This window comes from Coenobita brevimanus, chromosome 23 (genome assembly GCF_032717465.1).
Source record: "Coenobita brevimanus isolate Jiangsu-jjx chromosome 23, ASM3271746v2, whole genome shotgun sequence".
NCBI lineage: Eukaryota > Metazoa > Arthropoda > Malacostraca > Decapoda > Coenobitidae > Coenobita > Coenobita brevimanus.
The window spans coordinates 57,216,845-57,234,449 of record NC_136976.1 but is presented as its reverse complement, the minus strand read 5'-3'; the positions used below and the strand labels follow the sequence as shown (position 1 = coordinate 57,234,449).

The 17,605-nt window shown below is 42.2% G+C and overlaps 1 protein-coding gene across 1 annotated transcript in view; it reads left to right on the top strand.

Annotated features, from left to right (window-relative positions):
- Positions 1–17,605, top strand: part of Cdc50 (cell cycle control protein 50A) — a 114,122-nt gene that overhangs the window by 851 nt on the left and 95,666 nt on the right. The gene's annotated exons all lie outside the window — the stretch shown is intronic.

Sequence of the window (17,605 nt, the reverse complement as noted above, 5' to 3'; positions counted from 1 at the left end):
GGTTAGGTTAGCTTAGCTTATTTTAAATTACTAGGTACAGTTAAGCTAGGTTAGATTTAGTTAAACACTAACCGGTAGGTTAGCACAGTCGCTTCCACTGTTATGCTTGACAAATAAAATGAGTTGACTCAACGTAACATAGCTAAAACATTGGGAGAAATAAATTTTGCAAGAAAAGTTTATTTACCAACCCAGAAATAATGAGAAAAATATAACAGTAACAGACTATGAGGAAGAAGAAATGATTTTGTAAGGCGCTTCTTCTGCTTCAAATAAACTGTACCTTCACCATTATAGATGTGAATAATAAAGCATCGATAAGCTTATGAAAACTCATGACGTATTCGAGTCTGTTCACGTCCAATACTTGGATGTCATGGTAGCTGGAGCCTAGCACAATCTCAGTATTGTTTTGTACTCACTTCTGGCATCGCTGTGTTGGATGATTGGCATGCTATGATATGCAGTTATAACGTAAGTTTTGTTTTCTTCTTACTTTTTGTTTTTTCATTTATTGTGATTGGGCAAATATGAATTGGAGCAGATGGGGGATGTGGAAGGTGTGTGCAGGATATTCACAGAAGAAATATGTGCAGCATATGATGTGGTGTGTGGGATGTAGAGAAGACGGAGGGGGGTGCAAGGAACAGCGTGGTGGAACGAAGAGGTGAGACAGTCTGTGGCACAAAAGAAGAAAGCATACAATGAATGGATGAGAAATAGGGGCATGGAAGAAGTTGAGAGGTGGAAGGGCAAGTTTTATGTAGAAAGAAAGAGATAAGTAAAAAGATTAGTAAGAAGAAAGTGGATGAGGAATTTGAGTGTAAAGTGGAGGGACTGTAAGAAAATGTTCTGGAAAGAGGTGAAGAGAGTAAGACAGGGTGGAATTGAAGTTAGCAGGAGAGTGAAAGATAAAAATGGTAGATTACTAGTGGAGAAGGGAGAAAAGGTGAGTAGATGGAGAGAACACTATAAGGAATTGTTGAACATAGAGGATGGAAGTGATGCGAGTACAAGTGGCTGGGGAATGGCTGGGAGAAGGAGGGAGGTGAGAAGACAGGAAGAAATCAGTATGATAGAAATTGTGGAAGCAATGAAGTAAGTTAAATAGGGGAAAGCCCCAGGAATTGATGGAGTGTGTGGTGAAATGTTGAAGCATGTGGGAGAGACAGTAGTAGAATGGATGTGGAAGATGTGCAGATTGGCCTGGGAGGAAGGTAGAGTTCCGGAGGATTGGAAGTCAGGTATAATTATTCCCGTGTACAAAGGAAAAGGGGAAAAAGAAGTGTGTGGTAATCATAGGGGCATTTGTCTTCTTAGTATAATAGGAAAAGTGTATTGTAGGATACTTATTGACAGAGTTAGAGAAATAACAAAGGAATTAGTTGGAGAAGAACAGGGAGGCTTTAGGAAGGGAAGAGATTGTGTAGATCAGATATTCATTCTTAGATCTTTAGTCGAAAAGTTTCTAGAGAAGGGAAAGAAGTTGTATGTGTCTTTCATGGATTTGGAGAAAGCATATAACAGGGTGGATAGACAAGGATTGTGGAAAGTATTAAGAATATATTGAGTACCGTAGATGGGAAGTTGTTGAATGCTGTGAAGAGTATGTCTGATGGTGCTAAGGCTGCAGTGCGTGTGGATGGTGAACTGAGTGAATTTTTCTCTTTGAAGGTTGGGTTGAAACAGGGATGTGTCATGTCTCCATGGTTGTTCAATCTGTACATGGATGGTGTAATAAAAGAGGTACAAGGTAGGGTAGTGGATGTTGGAGTGGCCCTGATGAGAAAGGGTAGTGTTTGAAAACTCCCTGTACTGTTGTTTTGCAGATGATACACTGCTGAGTGAAGACGAAGGGGAGCTGCAAGGCTTGGCGGATGAGTTTGGGAGAGTGTGTAAGAAACGGAATCTAAAGGCGAATGTAGGGAAGAGTAAAGTGATGGTCCTTGAGAGAAGTGAAGTCAGTGAATGTACAGTGAGGTTGGATGGTGAGGAATTGGAAAATGTGATTACGTTTAAGTACTTGGGTAGTGTGATGAGTAAGGATGGTGGTTTGGAGAGTGAAGTGCTTGAAAGGGTACAGCAGGGAAGAATGGTTGCTGGTTCCTTGAAATCAGTGATAAGAAACAGAGAAGTGAGCATGGAAGTGAAAAAGTTACTACATGACAGTATTGTGATACCAACTCTGACGTATGGAAGCGAAGCTTGGGCGTTGTTGGAAGGGCACAAGTCAAGAGTGAGAGCAGTGGAAATGAGTTATTTAAGAGGAGCCTGTGGAGTCACATGGACAGACAGGCTGACAAATGAGGATATAAAGGAGTGTTGTGGTGTGGATGTGGGTGTGATAGGAAGCGTTAGGAGGAATACACTGAGGTGGTTTGGCCATATGGAGAGGATGGAGGGTGAAAGACTGATGAAGAGAGTGTATGTGAGTGAGGTGGAGAGGGAGCGGGAGGCCAAGGATGAGATGGAGGGATGGGTTGGAAAAGTATATGAGAGAGGGGGGTGTGAGTTGGGAGCAGGGCAGTGAAATGGCGGGGGACAGGGCGACGTGGAGGCGATTTATTTGTGGCCACCCCGGACGGGATTGAGGCGTCTGGCAATAGATAGATAGATAGATTATTTTACTCACTGCTGCAAGGAAGAGAGGCTGTAATATAGTCAGACAGAATCAAAAATTGGTGGGCTGAGTCTGCCATCTCTTTATTTGGATGGTTATTATTCTTTCCTTCCATAAATATCGATAAGCTTTATTTTCTATTTCTTGTATTTGTCCATCAAAACAAAAATAAAGTGTTACGAGACACATGTAACAATTCTTCGTTAAGAAATACAGTAACACCTTACTATAACGGACTAATTGGGGCCCAAACCATTCCAAAAAATGCGAAATTCCGATAAAAGCGACATCCGGACTTCCCCCTGCTAATCCGGACTTTTTCCAATATATCAGACATTAGTCCAGATCGCATGAACGGTTTTTAAACTATTTTGACTACTACTGCAGTACTTTACTGTGTTATAACTTCATTACATTAATCAAATGGTATATTATATATAATAATACAGTACTGTACACTGATGTAGACATGTTTTATATACATTGTTGTGGCGAACATAACTGAAGTGGCCAGGCAATCCGGACTGCTTCTGGCTTTATCGGACTTTTTCTGATATATAGGAATTTAGTCCAGTAGCTCCTCGGGTCCAATAAAAGTGAATTCCAGTCTATTGAATTTCGTTATATCGAGGTTTTACTGTAGTAGCATGGCAAGAGCTGACGATCGTGCGTTATGATCATAAACAATAAGACTCTCACGTGTGTCTACTGCCCTGCTGGACTTGTATAGAGATCATGGAAAACTGTTGCACAGAGAAATGGACAGTGCCTATACTGAGCATCAGTATGCGTCGTCTGAGTGTCAGCTGCCAGCTGGGAGCGTTGAAGTGTGGGGAAACTAGCAAAGTCTGAAACAACTCAGAAACTTTTTTCTAGCGCGTAAAACAAGGCGTCGAAGTAAAACGCGTCGAAATACGAGGAAATGCTGGATATATACATGTATATATATATATATATATATATATATATATATATACTGTATATCTGTCTACTGGTATCTATCTATAGCCCAACGCCCTAATCCCGCAAAGGGTGGCTGCAGACAAAACGCCTCCAAGTCGCTCTGTCACCCACCATTTGACTACCCTCCACCCAAATCAACCCCCCCTCCCTCATATACCTCTCAACTCCATCCCTTCACCTCATCCTTGGTCTACCCCTCCCTCTCCCTCCCTCCACCTCACCTACATACACCCTCTTAGTCAGTCTTTCATTCTCCATTCTCTCCACATGTCCAAACCACCTCAGTATATTTCTCCTAATCTTCTCAACCACATCCACCCCACAATGTTCCTTCTCTTCTTCATTTGTCAACCTGTCCCTCCATGTCACTCCACATGCTCCTCTCAAGTAACTCATTTCCACTGCTCTCGCTCTTGACTTGTTCCCCTCTTGCAAGGTCCACGTCTTGCTTCCATACGTCAGGGTAGGGATCACAATACTATCATGCAGTGACTTCTTCCATACTCACCTCCCTATTTCTCATCACTGCTTTCAGTGAACCAACAACCTTCCTTCCCTCCTGTACCCTTTCACGCACTTCGTCCCCCAAAGTTCCATCCTTACTCATCACACTACCCAAGTACTTGAATGCACTCACACTCTCCATATCCTCACCATCCAACCTCACTGTACATTCTGTGACTTCATTCCTCTCAAACACCATAACTTTACTTTTGTTTACATTAACTTTCAGCTTCCTCCTCCTACACACTGTCCCAAATTCAATCACCAAACCTTGCAACTCCCATTCATCTTCACTTAACAGTACTGTATCATCAGCAAACAGCAACACCGGAATCTTCCAAATCTCACCCTCATTCATTAGAGCCACCCCCACATCCACTGCCCTACTCTGTACCTCCTTTACAACCCCATCCATGTATATATTAAACAGCCATGGAGACATCACACAACCCTGTTTCAGTCCCACATTGAGATCAAAGAACTCACTCAGCTCACTATCCACTCGCACCGTAGCCCTAGTTCCTTCGTACGTACTCTTCACAGCATTCAGCAATTTCCCATCGACTCCATATATTCTTAATACCTTCCATATACCTTGCCTATCTATTTTGTCATAAGCTTTCTCCAAGTCCATGAAGGCAGCATACACTTTCTTTCCCTTCTCTAGATACTTGTCCACTAAACATCTTAGAACAAATATCTGATCTACACACCCTTTTCTCTTCCTAAATCCCCCTTCTTCTCCAACTAGCTCCTTTGTCATATGCCTATCCCTATCAATGAGTATTCTACCATATATTTTACCAGTCACACTAAGAAGGCAAATACCCCTATGGTTACCACATACTTCTCTCTCTCCTTTTCCTTTGTACATAGGAACAATTATACCTGATTTCCAATCCTCTGGAACCCTTCCCTCTTCCCAAGCCAATCTACACAACTTCCATATCCACTCCACAACAATCTCACCCCCATACCTCAGCATTTCACCACACACTCCATCAATTCCTGGGGCCTTTCCCAACTTGATCTTCATTGCTTCCACTACTTCCGTCCTACTGATCTCTTCCTCCCTTCTCTCATTTCTTCTTCTCCCAGCCATTCCCCAACCACTTATACTCGCACTGCTGTCACTCTCTACATTCAACAAATCCTCAAAGTGCCCCTTCCATCTCCTCAATTTCTCTCTCTTCTCCACCAACAATCTATTATTCCTATCTTTCACTCCCCTACTATTTCCCCTTTCACACTGCCTTGCTTTCTTTACCTCCTTCCAAAACAATTTCTTGCTGTCCCTCCATTTCACACTCATATTCCTCCGAAACTCTTCATCCACTTTCTTCTTACTCTCCTTCACCAGTCTTTTCACCTTCCTTCTCCTATTCACATATACCTCTCTCTTCTCTCATCTTCTCCCCTACCTCTACTCGCTAACCATTCACTATATGCCTTCTTTTGTTCCATAGCTCATTTCACCTCATCATTCCACCATGCTGTCCCTTGCACACCCTTGCATCTCCTCCTCACTCCACAAACCACCTCATACGCTGCGCCTGTCTCTTCCGTAAATATCTTGCATATGTCTTCCACACCTTCCATCTGCTCTAGCTCATACCTTCCCAATCTTTCTTCCACTATGCCTTATACTCTGTCATTTTCTCACTATCTTGCTAATTCTCCATGCTTCTCACAGGAGCTGTTTCCTTCTGTCTTCCCCTTCGTCCACTCAACCATTTTCTTTGCATCTTTACCTTGGCCATCACTAAGTGATGGTCCGAGACTCCATTCCCCCACCCTCTCCACACTCTTCCATCAAATACTTGTCTTCTCATTCGCTCATCCACACACATGTATTCTATCATTGCCTTTTGTTCAACAAGTTCACCATCCATCCTCCTTACTCTCCATGTATACCGTACCGGTGGATCATCTTATGTTGAAAGTAGGTGTTGGCTATTGCCAACCCCTTACCAGCACAGATGTCCACCAAAGCACTACCATTCCCATCTACGTCAGCTGGCACACCCCACTGACCAATCACTCCCTCCACTCATACATTCCCAAGTTTGCCATTCATGTCTCCAATCAAAAGCACTCTCTCGCTCCTCTCAAATTTGTCCATGCATGCTTCTAGTCTCGCCCAAAACTCATCTTTCACTTTTGCCACTCGGTCCTCTGTCGAAGCATTCACACATACAATCGCCCATGCTTGTATACCTACTTTCATCCTCAACCATACAATCCTTGCACCCACTGTTCCATACTCTTTATATTCTCCGTCCACTTCTTGCTTATCATCAGACATACTCCCTCTCTTGCCCTCTCATTCTCATTAACTCCCGCACATATACCTAAACCATATTCCCATTCTCTCACCCTTTCACCTTTTCATTTAGTTTCAGTCAATCCACATATATCCACTCATGCATCTTCAAGCACCTGAACAATCTCGCTCTCTTTCACTTCATCATACACTCCTCTCACATTCCATGTTCCCACCCTCAGAAAGTCCTTTGTCCGTTCCTTAGTCGTCAACGTATGGTCCGTCCTGGTCCGAGGCACTTTATTCGCTTGTTTAGTTGTTTTTACAGGGTGGGGCACTGACCCACCACCAATCCTTATAGTCGCCTCGTACGACAAGCAGGGATACTGGGGGAATGTTCTTGAAACCCCCCTACCCCCAGGGTATACTATATATATATATATATATATATATATACACATATATGTATATATATATATATACTGTATATATATATATATATATATATATATATATACACATATATGTATATATACAGTAAAAGTCCTATTATTCGGCATCTATGGGACCGGGATGATGCCGAGAAATTGGATTTGCCAAATAATCAAAAAACCTACCCACTCAGTACCCTAAATATATTGGTGAACACTGTCATCACTACTCAACATCACTGACATCGGACCTGTAAAGGGTTAATCAGTGCAGGAGGTTTTTAAGAGGTTAATGGGATATATTACTTTTTGCATCAATACTCTCTCTTTCACTCACATTAAACACAAAAACGAACAAAGGAATGAGCGCTAAATGTATGTTTAACTTTCATCAGAAAGACCTTAGCAATTCATATTCCTCCAGTTTATTTTTAAGTATTTTTCTGACTTTAGGTTAGGTTAGGTTTGGTTAAATTATTAGATACAGTTAAACTTAGTTAGGTTAGGTTTAGTTAAACAGGACAGTCCCTTCCACCATGGTGCTGAGGAATAAAAATACTAGAGCTGTCACAGCCGTCCAGCTAAAAACAACTGGGAAATTGATTTAACAAGCAACATTTATTTATGGGTGGTACTGTATCAGTGGTTCATGGGCTACTCAATTACTGGTAAATATCATTTTCAGGAAGGCGTCAAGAATAAACGAATTTCGAGAATTAGCGAGGGGGCTTGGAACGTAACCCTCGCTAATTTGGTGGGGGTGGTTACTGTACTGTATGATACTGTGCAATATTGTAATAAATACAGTACTATACTTGAATCTGAAAAAATATAGAAGTCAGTGAACATACAGAAATGTAATGAAACATTAGGCCTACAAATCACAGATAACACTTCCTGGACTGCCGAGATGATTCCGGACATCTGCCAAACAATCAATGATTTTCGTAAATGGGACTATTTCTCAAAACTGCCAAAATGTCGGATCTACCGAATAATCAGCTGCCGAATAGCAGGACTTTTACTGTATATGCATATACTGTATATCTATCTATCTATCTATCTGTAGCCCGACGCCCTAATCCCGCAAAGGGTGGTTGCTGACAAAACGCCTCCAAGTCGCTCTGTCACCCACCATTTGACTACCCTCCCCCCAACTCACCCTCCCCTCCCTCATATACCTCTCAACTCCATCCCTCCACCTCATCCTCGGTCTACCTCTCCCTCCCTCCACCTCACCTACATACACCCTCTTAGTCAGTCTTTCATTCTCCAGTATATATATATATATATATATATATGTATATATATATACAGTATATATATATATATATATATCCATACATACAGTAAACCCTCTCTTATTCAAATTCGAATAATTCAGAAATAGGTTAATTCGGATCTTTTTTGACCATCAGACAAATGATTTTAATTCGGATAGAAATTCAAATTAAGCGAGACAAGCCCGAAAAGGTTTCCAGTGATAAGAGGAAATGAACAGTTTTTGTAGTGATAAGTGTAGTAATAAATGTAATTTCTAAGAACTGTACAGTACCTTCAGTACAGTTCAGTGTACTGTAATCTACTACTGTGTTGCAAGACTTCATTATCAAGGTTTGTGTCACGGGGTTTTTATAATAAATGAAATTATTAAATGATAATGTTCAGTATTACTGAAGAGCAGGGACAATGAATTGTCTTGCTAAATCAAGCAATGATTACTTTATATCGGCTCGCTTTGCCAATTCTCTCAGAACGAGAATTTATAAACTTTCTCAACAGTACACAGCAGAGACTAATTACTCACAATTGCTGTTTATTAGTACTGTTAGCCTCTGGAGAAAGTTACTTCACCCCTGACAATATATAACTAATACTATTAATGACATCAGGTTCTTGCTGATGCGTTAACTCCTAGAAGGCACAACAGATTTTAAGCTTAATACAACAAGACTGGCCTAAGTACCAGTAATGAATGGCAAAGCGTTTATGCAAGCTAGGAGCTATAAGGGAAATATGCTTAATTATGGAGAAATGAAACACGAGTTTACATTACATTAAGCTCAAAGAAAAAGAACTGTCAAATTTATTGATTACAAAGGAATAAATTTAACGTTACATTTCAAAATGAATTCAAATAAAGAGATCGCACTCACTCACTCACTCAAAAGCTAAATTCTTATGCCTAGGAAAACAACATGCGGCGCAGCCGGCCGGCATGTGAGAAAACAGCACACTTAACTACTCTTAAGTCTAGGAAAACGAAAAGAAAATACTGGTCAATGTACCATATCACCAAGGAAGGGTGGGAGCCTGGAGAACTGTAGTCTAGTGGAGTATGGATGCTAGATGACCTCTCTCAATACCGGAGCACAGAACCTCACTCCGTCGCGACAGACAAAAGACTATTCAAATACGATGCGTGTGGTAGGATATTGTACAGGCCAGCGGAAGAAGGTGTGGCCAACGGTTGAGGCAAGCAGGGGTGAACAATAAAGAAACAATAATATCGCTCAGTAGAGCACTTAATGACGTGCATTAGATCGGTCACTTTTGAAACAGTGACGAATGTTTTGAAAAGTATACCACCGAAATGGAGAGAGAAACGGTTAACTGAACGATACACAGTGAGTTTTCCACTAATAGTTCGTGGTTTCTCACAAAAGGAAAATGTCGCGAATTTGATTCGTGACAGTTTGACACTATTTTATTTATTATATTGTGCACTCTTTGAGTATAAAGTTATAATATACAGTACTGTTTAATGTTTTTTGTGAAAAAGCCATGATTTAGTGAGTGTGGGTGTAATTTGGGGACGGGCAAGCATGAGCTCCAATAATGCGGATTTTTTGGATAATTCGACATGGGGTTTCCTCCAATTAATCCAAATTATAGAGGGTGTACTGTGTATTTATATATATATATATATATATATATATATATATATATATATATATATACTGTTCAGTATATATATATATATATATATATATATATATATATATATATACTGTTCAGTATATATATATATATATATATATATATATATATATATATATATATATATATATATATATATATATATATATATATATATATATATATATATACAGTATATATATATATGTATATATATATATGTATATATATATATGTATATATATATATATATATATATATATATATATATATATATATATATATATACAGTATATATATACAGTATATATATATATATATATATATATATATATATATATATATATATATATATATACTGTATATATATATATATATATATATATATATATATATATATATATATATATATATATATATATATATATATATATATATATATATATATATATATATATATATACAGTACAGTAATCACTCCAATATCCGGATCAATAGAGCCATCGGTAGGTTCGGATATTGGTTTTGTCCGGATATTGGGCCCCAGCTTATGGACTTGTACTTACGGACCCTAACACAGAGAAACACCTATACAACTCCTCCGGACATGCATAGCACCTATTTAACACCCAAATCACACCAATAAGGCACATAAATGACTGAAATAAATGCAATAGACACATAAAATGTGGGTTTAGAAGTATGTTCATACATTAATAAACATTCTGGTACTTATGGACTCTAACCGAACCTAACCTAACCGAACTCTGAAAAACACATTCCTACTGCACATGCATGAGGTAAGTTTAGTATGGAAAGAAGTACAGTATGACACTTTCTGGTAAGTATAGTATGGGAAAAATACAATATGAAACATTCTGGTAAATATAGTATGGAAAATAGTACAACATGAAACATTTTGGCTACTTACAGCAAGTCCCTGGCCACCTCGATGAATAACCGCTCCTCTCGGACTCTGACAGTAAGAACGATTTCCTGAAGCACTTGCACTACACTCTTCCTGAAGTCTTGCACTGAACTTAGTCACTAACACACAGAAGTCCGTTCTTTTCACAGTGTTCACTTTAGTCCAAATAATGTTCCATTAAATTTAAGTGTTGCACATTAACTTTTCCCAAGTTTTTTAAGTTTCCAAAGCCAAAACAAAGAAGGTTAGTTACGTTAAATTTCTTTTCTACTTAGTCTTTTCTCCCAACTTGAAAACCTTAACACAACACACCGTTTTTTTCACTGCACAACACTCAAAATTCCCGTGTGGTCTAGTGGAGAAGTTCTGCTGCTGTTTATTCACTGTCAGAGCCCGAGAGTATCACTGGCAGGCGTCCAAGGTGCATCGGTGGGTAGTGGTGATGGCGTACCGACTACAGAAGACTCTGAAGACAGCCGCAAACTCACGTCGAGCGGTGACTCCACTGTAGCTGATGTGCTGGGCTGTGGCTCGGAGCATGAGGGCCTGTCTTGGGAGGCAACGGAGTGGAACCAGGGCTTGGCACAGTGGGGTCACGGGCCTGAAAAAACTGTCAATCGTTGACTGACGCAAGGACCGACGATTCTGGCGATTGATGATGCGCTGCCGGAAAGCACGCACTTCCTCCACGAGTCCCAAGGGCCCCATCTCCTGTCGCAGTCCGGGTGTTCCAGGTAGTCTAGGGACGAACTCTAGATGTTCCCGGAGTGCGCTCAGCTTGGGATGGCTGGAGTAGTGTCCTGCTGGGCGGAGTCTGCATCATCATCGCCTTCGTCGTCGGAATCTTCAAGTTCGGGGACTGACACCAGCAACCGAAGACGCGATCTCGATATCAGACAACGTCTGATACCCAGGATCGCCTCGCTCGTCGTCCAACCACTCACGAACATCGTCCACATCAACATCATCGCCGTGCGCACGTAGCCGTGCATGGAAGTCATCCACGTCAAACCCTAGGAAATCGTACTCCACATCTGTTCCGAGAAGCAGACGAGACCAACCATTTTCAAGAGTTTTCACAGGGACTTCCTTCCATGCACTAGCCCAGTTGTACAGCGCAGACTTGATGTTGTAGCGGCGAAGGTTTTCCAAAGTCCGCTTGCTCGAGTGTCACGTCCTTCCTGCGCTCGTCCTCGTCCTCGAGAACCACCATCACCTCGGTCCAGGAACTCTCCGATCGGTACAGGCGCTTTGTTGCCACGATCACTCCTTGGTCCATTGGTTGAATGAGAGCAGTCGTATTAGGTGGCAGAAACATGCACCTAATACGCCATTCTCAGCAACCAAGTCCTTGTCGCACGGGTGGGCAGGTGCATTGTCGAGGAGAAGGAGAGCCTTTACCTGGTCGCGAGGAATTCCCAGTGTCTTCGTCTGCAATGTATGACCTCCTTGACGCAAGTGATGGTGAAACCAGTCTTTGAAAATCACAGCTGTGAACCATGCTTTCAAAGAATGGTACCATACGACAGGAAGGACATCCATCACCCCACGAAGGCACCGAGGCTGCTTTGCACGGCCAACAATAACGGGTTTAAGCCGGTGCATGCACGTTAGCATTGGCACAACACAAAGCAGATATCCGTTCCTTAGAAAGCTTGCGGCCAGGTACACGCTTCTCCGTCTCATCGGCGAGAGTGTTCGTTGGCACCGAGCGATAGAATAGGCCAGTTTCGTCAGCGTTATAGACTTGACCGAGAGTGAGGCCCTCCCTGTCGATCAAGCCTTTCACCTTGTGCCGAAACTCGTCCACTCCATTCTCGTTAGCGTTCAATGCTTCGCCATGTGCTTTACGGTTAGTAAGGCCATGTCGCAACTTGAACGCGAAGAGCCAACCTCGGATGCCTTGAAGTCTAGGCGTCGTGAAGCCTTGCAAACTTCTCAGCAGCAGCCTTCAGCTCCGTTCCACGTACCATCACACCAGCTGCACGTTGTTGTCGATACCAAATCAACGTGGAGCGGTCGATCTCTGCATACTTGGGAGTAAACATAACCTTCCTCTCCACGTTGCGTTTGCTTCTCGACGAGAAGTCAGCCGTGTACTGCATGAGCTTGTCTCGGAACGCTGATATCAAACAAAGTCGACCGGGCCAGGTTGAACTCGCGGAGAATGCGAGAGGAAGACCAACCCGCATCAACCTTCTCCAATATCTCCCGTTTCTTCTCCAGAGTCAACACCACTCTCTTCCTTTTCTCAGAGAGGCGGGGCCATCATCACACACACTAAGAGTAGGGCAGAGAGCAGCAGGAGGCCTTGCAGCAAGTACGGCACCACCACAAAAGCGAGCACGTGGGCAGCCATTACGAAGAGCGCAGGTCCAGTCGCGGTGAGAGACAGGCGGGAAGTGGGGAGGATGCAGCGGCGCTCTATCGGACGTCGGAGGACTGACGAACCAAAACAATGCTCTCACGCGCGCGCGGCAAGTTCAAATTACGGACGGCAAAAAATCGGGTTTTTTTCCAATTTTTTTGGATTTTCGGACCATTTTGGGAATGTTTGATCCCAGGACGATAAGGTTCGGTTAGTGGGGATGTTCGGTTATTGGGCGTCCGGATATTAGAGTGATTACTGTATATATATATATATATATATATATATATATATATATATATATATATCCATCATCCAATCCTACGTTGCCCCATGAGGAGCGTAGGAGCCCGGGGCTAGGCAGCTGGTCCTGACATTTAAGATGAGAGTGACCAACCTCACTCATCCCTGAGTGGCATTACATGAGCAATAAACCCCAACCACCCCTTGGATATAAACCTTCACCAGCTCAATCTGATTGGAGCACAATAATTACCCACTAAACAACCAGGCGCCAAAATTTGGTTATATGGTTACCACCCAGCGTAGTAAATAGTTTCATGGTGTACAGGAAACCATTTGGCTTGTAACTCAGTGTAGAGTCATCCATAGGCAGAAGGAAGAGGAAAGAATGAAGGAATGAAAGACAGAAGAGGGAGTGTAAAGTCACCCGTAGGCAGAAGGACGAGGAAAGAATAAAAGAAAGAAAGATAGAAGAAGAGGGAATATATATATATACAGTAAGACCTTACTATAACAGAATAATTGGGGCCCAGACCATTCCAAAAAATGCGATATTCTGATAAAAGCGACATCCGGACTTCCCCCTGCTAGCCCGGACTTATATCAGACATTAGTCTGGATAGCATGAATGGTTTTTAAACTGTTTGGACTACTTTTGTGGTACTGTACTGTGTTATAACTTCACTACATTAATCAAATGGTATAATATATATAATAATATTGTACTGTACATTGATAAACATGTCTTTTATTTGCCTTATTGCGGTGAACATAGCTAAAGTGGTCAGGCAGTCCGGACTGCTTCTAGCTTTATTGGACTTTTTCCGATATATAGGAATTTAGTCTGGTACCTCCTCGAGTCTGATAAAAGCGAATTCCGGTCTATTGAAGTCCGTCATATTGAGGTTTTACTGTATTGTATATAGATAGATAGACAGATAGATAGATAGATCTATTGCCAGACGCCTCAATCCCGTTCTGGATGGCCACAAACAAATCGCCTCCACGTCGCCCTGTCCCCCACCATTTCGCTGCCCTGCTTCCAACTTACACCCCCTTCTCTCATACACCTCTCCACACCATCCCTCCATCTCATCCTTGGCCTCCCCCTCCCTCTCCCCCCCTCCACCTCACTCACATACACTCTCTTCGTCAGTCTTTCACCCTCCATCCTCTCCACATGACCTAACCACCTCAGTGTATTCCTCCTAACGCTTCCTATCACATCCACATCCACACCACAATGCTCCTTTATATCCTCATTTGTCAGCCTGTCTCTCCATGTGACTCCACAGGCTCCTCTTAATTAACTCATTTCCACTGCTCTCACTCTTGACTTGTGCCCTTCCAACAACGTCCAAGCTTCACTTCCATACGTTAGAGTTGGTATCACAATACTATCATGTAGTAACTTTTTCACTTCCATGCTCATTTCCCTGTTTCTTATCACTGCTTTCAAGGAACCAGCAACCATTCTTCCCTGCTGTACCCTTTCAAGCACTTCACCCTCCAAACCTCCATCCTTACTCATCACACTATCCAAGTCCTTAAATGTACTCACATTTTCCAATTCCTCACCTTCCAACCTCGCTGTACATTCACTGGCTTCACCTCTCTCAAAGACCATCACTTTACTCTTCCCTACATTCACCTTCAGATTCCATTTCTTACACACTCTCCCAAACTCATCCACCAAGCCTTGCAGCTCCCCTTCGTCTTCACTCAACAACAGTGTATCATCTGCACACAACAGTACAGGGAGTCTCCAAACACTACCCTTTCTCATCAGGGCCACTCCAACATCCACTACCCTACCTTGTACCTCTTTTATTACCCCATCCATATACAGCTTGAACAACCATGGAGACATGACACATCCCTGTTTCAACCCAACCTTCAAAGAGAAAATTTCACTCAGTTCACCATCCACACGCACTGCAGCCTTAGCACCATCAGACATACTCTTCACAGCATTCAACAACTTCCAATCTACTCCATATATTCTTAATACTTTCCACAATCCTTGTCTATCCACCCTGTCATATGCTTTCTCCAAATCCATGAAAGCCGCATACAACTTCTTTCCCTTCTTTAGAAACTTTTCCACTAAAGATCTAAGAATGAATATCTGATCTACACAATCTCTTCCCTTCCTAAAGCCTCCCTGTTCTTTTCCAACTAATTCCTTTGTTATTTCCCTAACTCTGTTAATAAGTATCCTACAATACACATTTCCTATTATACTAAGAAGACAAATGCCCCTATGATTACCACACACTTCTTTTTGCCCTTTTCCTTTGTACACGGGAATAATTATACCTGACTTCCAATCCTCCGGAACTCTACCTTCCTCCCAGGCCAATCTGAACATCTTCCACATCCATTCTACTACTGTCTCTCCCACATGCTTCAACATTTCACCACACACTCCATCAATGTCTGGGGCTTTCCCCAATTTAACTTTCTTCATTGCTTCCACAACTTCTATCCTACTGATTTCTTCCTGTCTTCTCACCTCCCTCCTTCTCCCAGCCATTCCCCAGCCACTCATACTCGCACCACTTCCATCCTCTATGTTCAACAATTCCTTAAAGTGTTCTTTCCATCTGCTCACTTTTTCTCCCTTCTCCACTAGTAATCTACCATTTTTATCTTTCACTCCCCTGCTAACTTCACTTCCACCCAGTCTTACTCTCTTCACCTCTTTCCAGAACATTTTCTTACAGTCCCTTCGCTTTACACTCAAATTCCTTCCAAATTCCTCATCCACTCTCTTCTTACTCTCTCTTACTAATCTTTTTACCTCTCTCTTTCTTTCTACATTCAACTCTCTCTTCTGCCTCTTCATCCATTCATTGTATGGTTTCTTCTTTTGTGCCACAGCCTGTCTCACCTCTTCATTCCACCATGCTGTTCCTTGCATCCCCCTCCGTCTGCTCTTCATCCCACACACCACATCACATGCTGCACATGTTATATATATATATATATATATAAAGATAGATAGATAGAGATAGATATAGATATATATACTATATATAGGCCTATGTACAGTATATATATCTATATATATCTATCTATATCTAATCTATCTATCTATCTATCTATTGCCAGATGCCTCAATCCCATTCGGGGTGGCCACAAACAAATCGCCTCCACGTCGCCCTGTCCCCTGCCATTTCAATGCCCTGCTCCCAACTTACACCCCCCTCTCTCATATAGCCTACCTCTCCCCCCCATCTCTCCATCTCATCCTCGGCCTCCCCCTTCCTCTCCCCCCCTCCACCTCATTCACATACACTCTCTTCGTCAGTCTTTCACCCTCCATCCTCTCCACATGACCAAACCACCTCAGTGTATTCCTCCAAGCGCCTCCTATCACATCCACATCCACACCACAACACATCTTTATATCCCCAATTGTCAGCCTATCTCTCCATGTGACTCCACAGGCTCCTCTTAAATAACTCATTTCCACTGCTCTCACTCTTGACTTGTGTCCTTCCAACAACTTCCAACTTCACTTCCATACGTTAGAGTTGGTATCACAATACTGTCATGTAGTAACTTTTTCACTTCCATGCTCGCTTCCCTGTTTCTTATCACTGCTTTCAAGGAACCAGCAACCTTTCTTCCCCACTGTACCTTTTCATGCACTTTACCCTCCAAACTTCCATCCTTACTCATCATATTACCCAAGTACTTAAACGTACTGACATTTTCCAATTCCTCACCATCCAACTTCGCTGTACACTCAGCCCTCGGCTATCACTCCCAATTGGTCCCGCTATGGCTGCGCTATAGCCGAAACCATGATAGCCGAATTGAAAAACTTATGGTAATAATTCTAATTGGTCCATGACCTCAATATTTACCCCTAAGATACCTTTTTTGTACCACATATTAATATATAATAGTCTAAAAATGAGATGTTTTATGATGTGATCATGATTCTTATAAATACCCCTCACTGTTGATTCATTGATGTTTTGTTTCTTCCCCACACTTTGCTTGTCTCACCATTCTCTATAAGTTTCACATTTCCAGTTTATCTGCATAACATAGGTTCTTCCTCTTCTTTATTTCCCTGCCAGGTGCCGCAGCATTATGTTGGGTGATGGTAGGGGGACGGGGAAGGGGTACGTTGGCCATGGTCGTATCATAAAAAAGGTTATTGTTCTCGCTATCACTGTTCACGGTCTGAGGGTGCGCACTTGAATGGTTTGGCAGGCAGGAGACTCGGTCAGGCGGCCAGTCAGTGCTCGGCTGGCGCTGATGTCACACGACCAATCACGGAGTGAAGTTTTTGTTGGCTGGGTGGAGCACTGGAGCCTGGCCTTTTTGAAATTTTCGAACATTTGCGGTG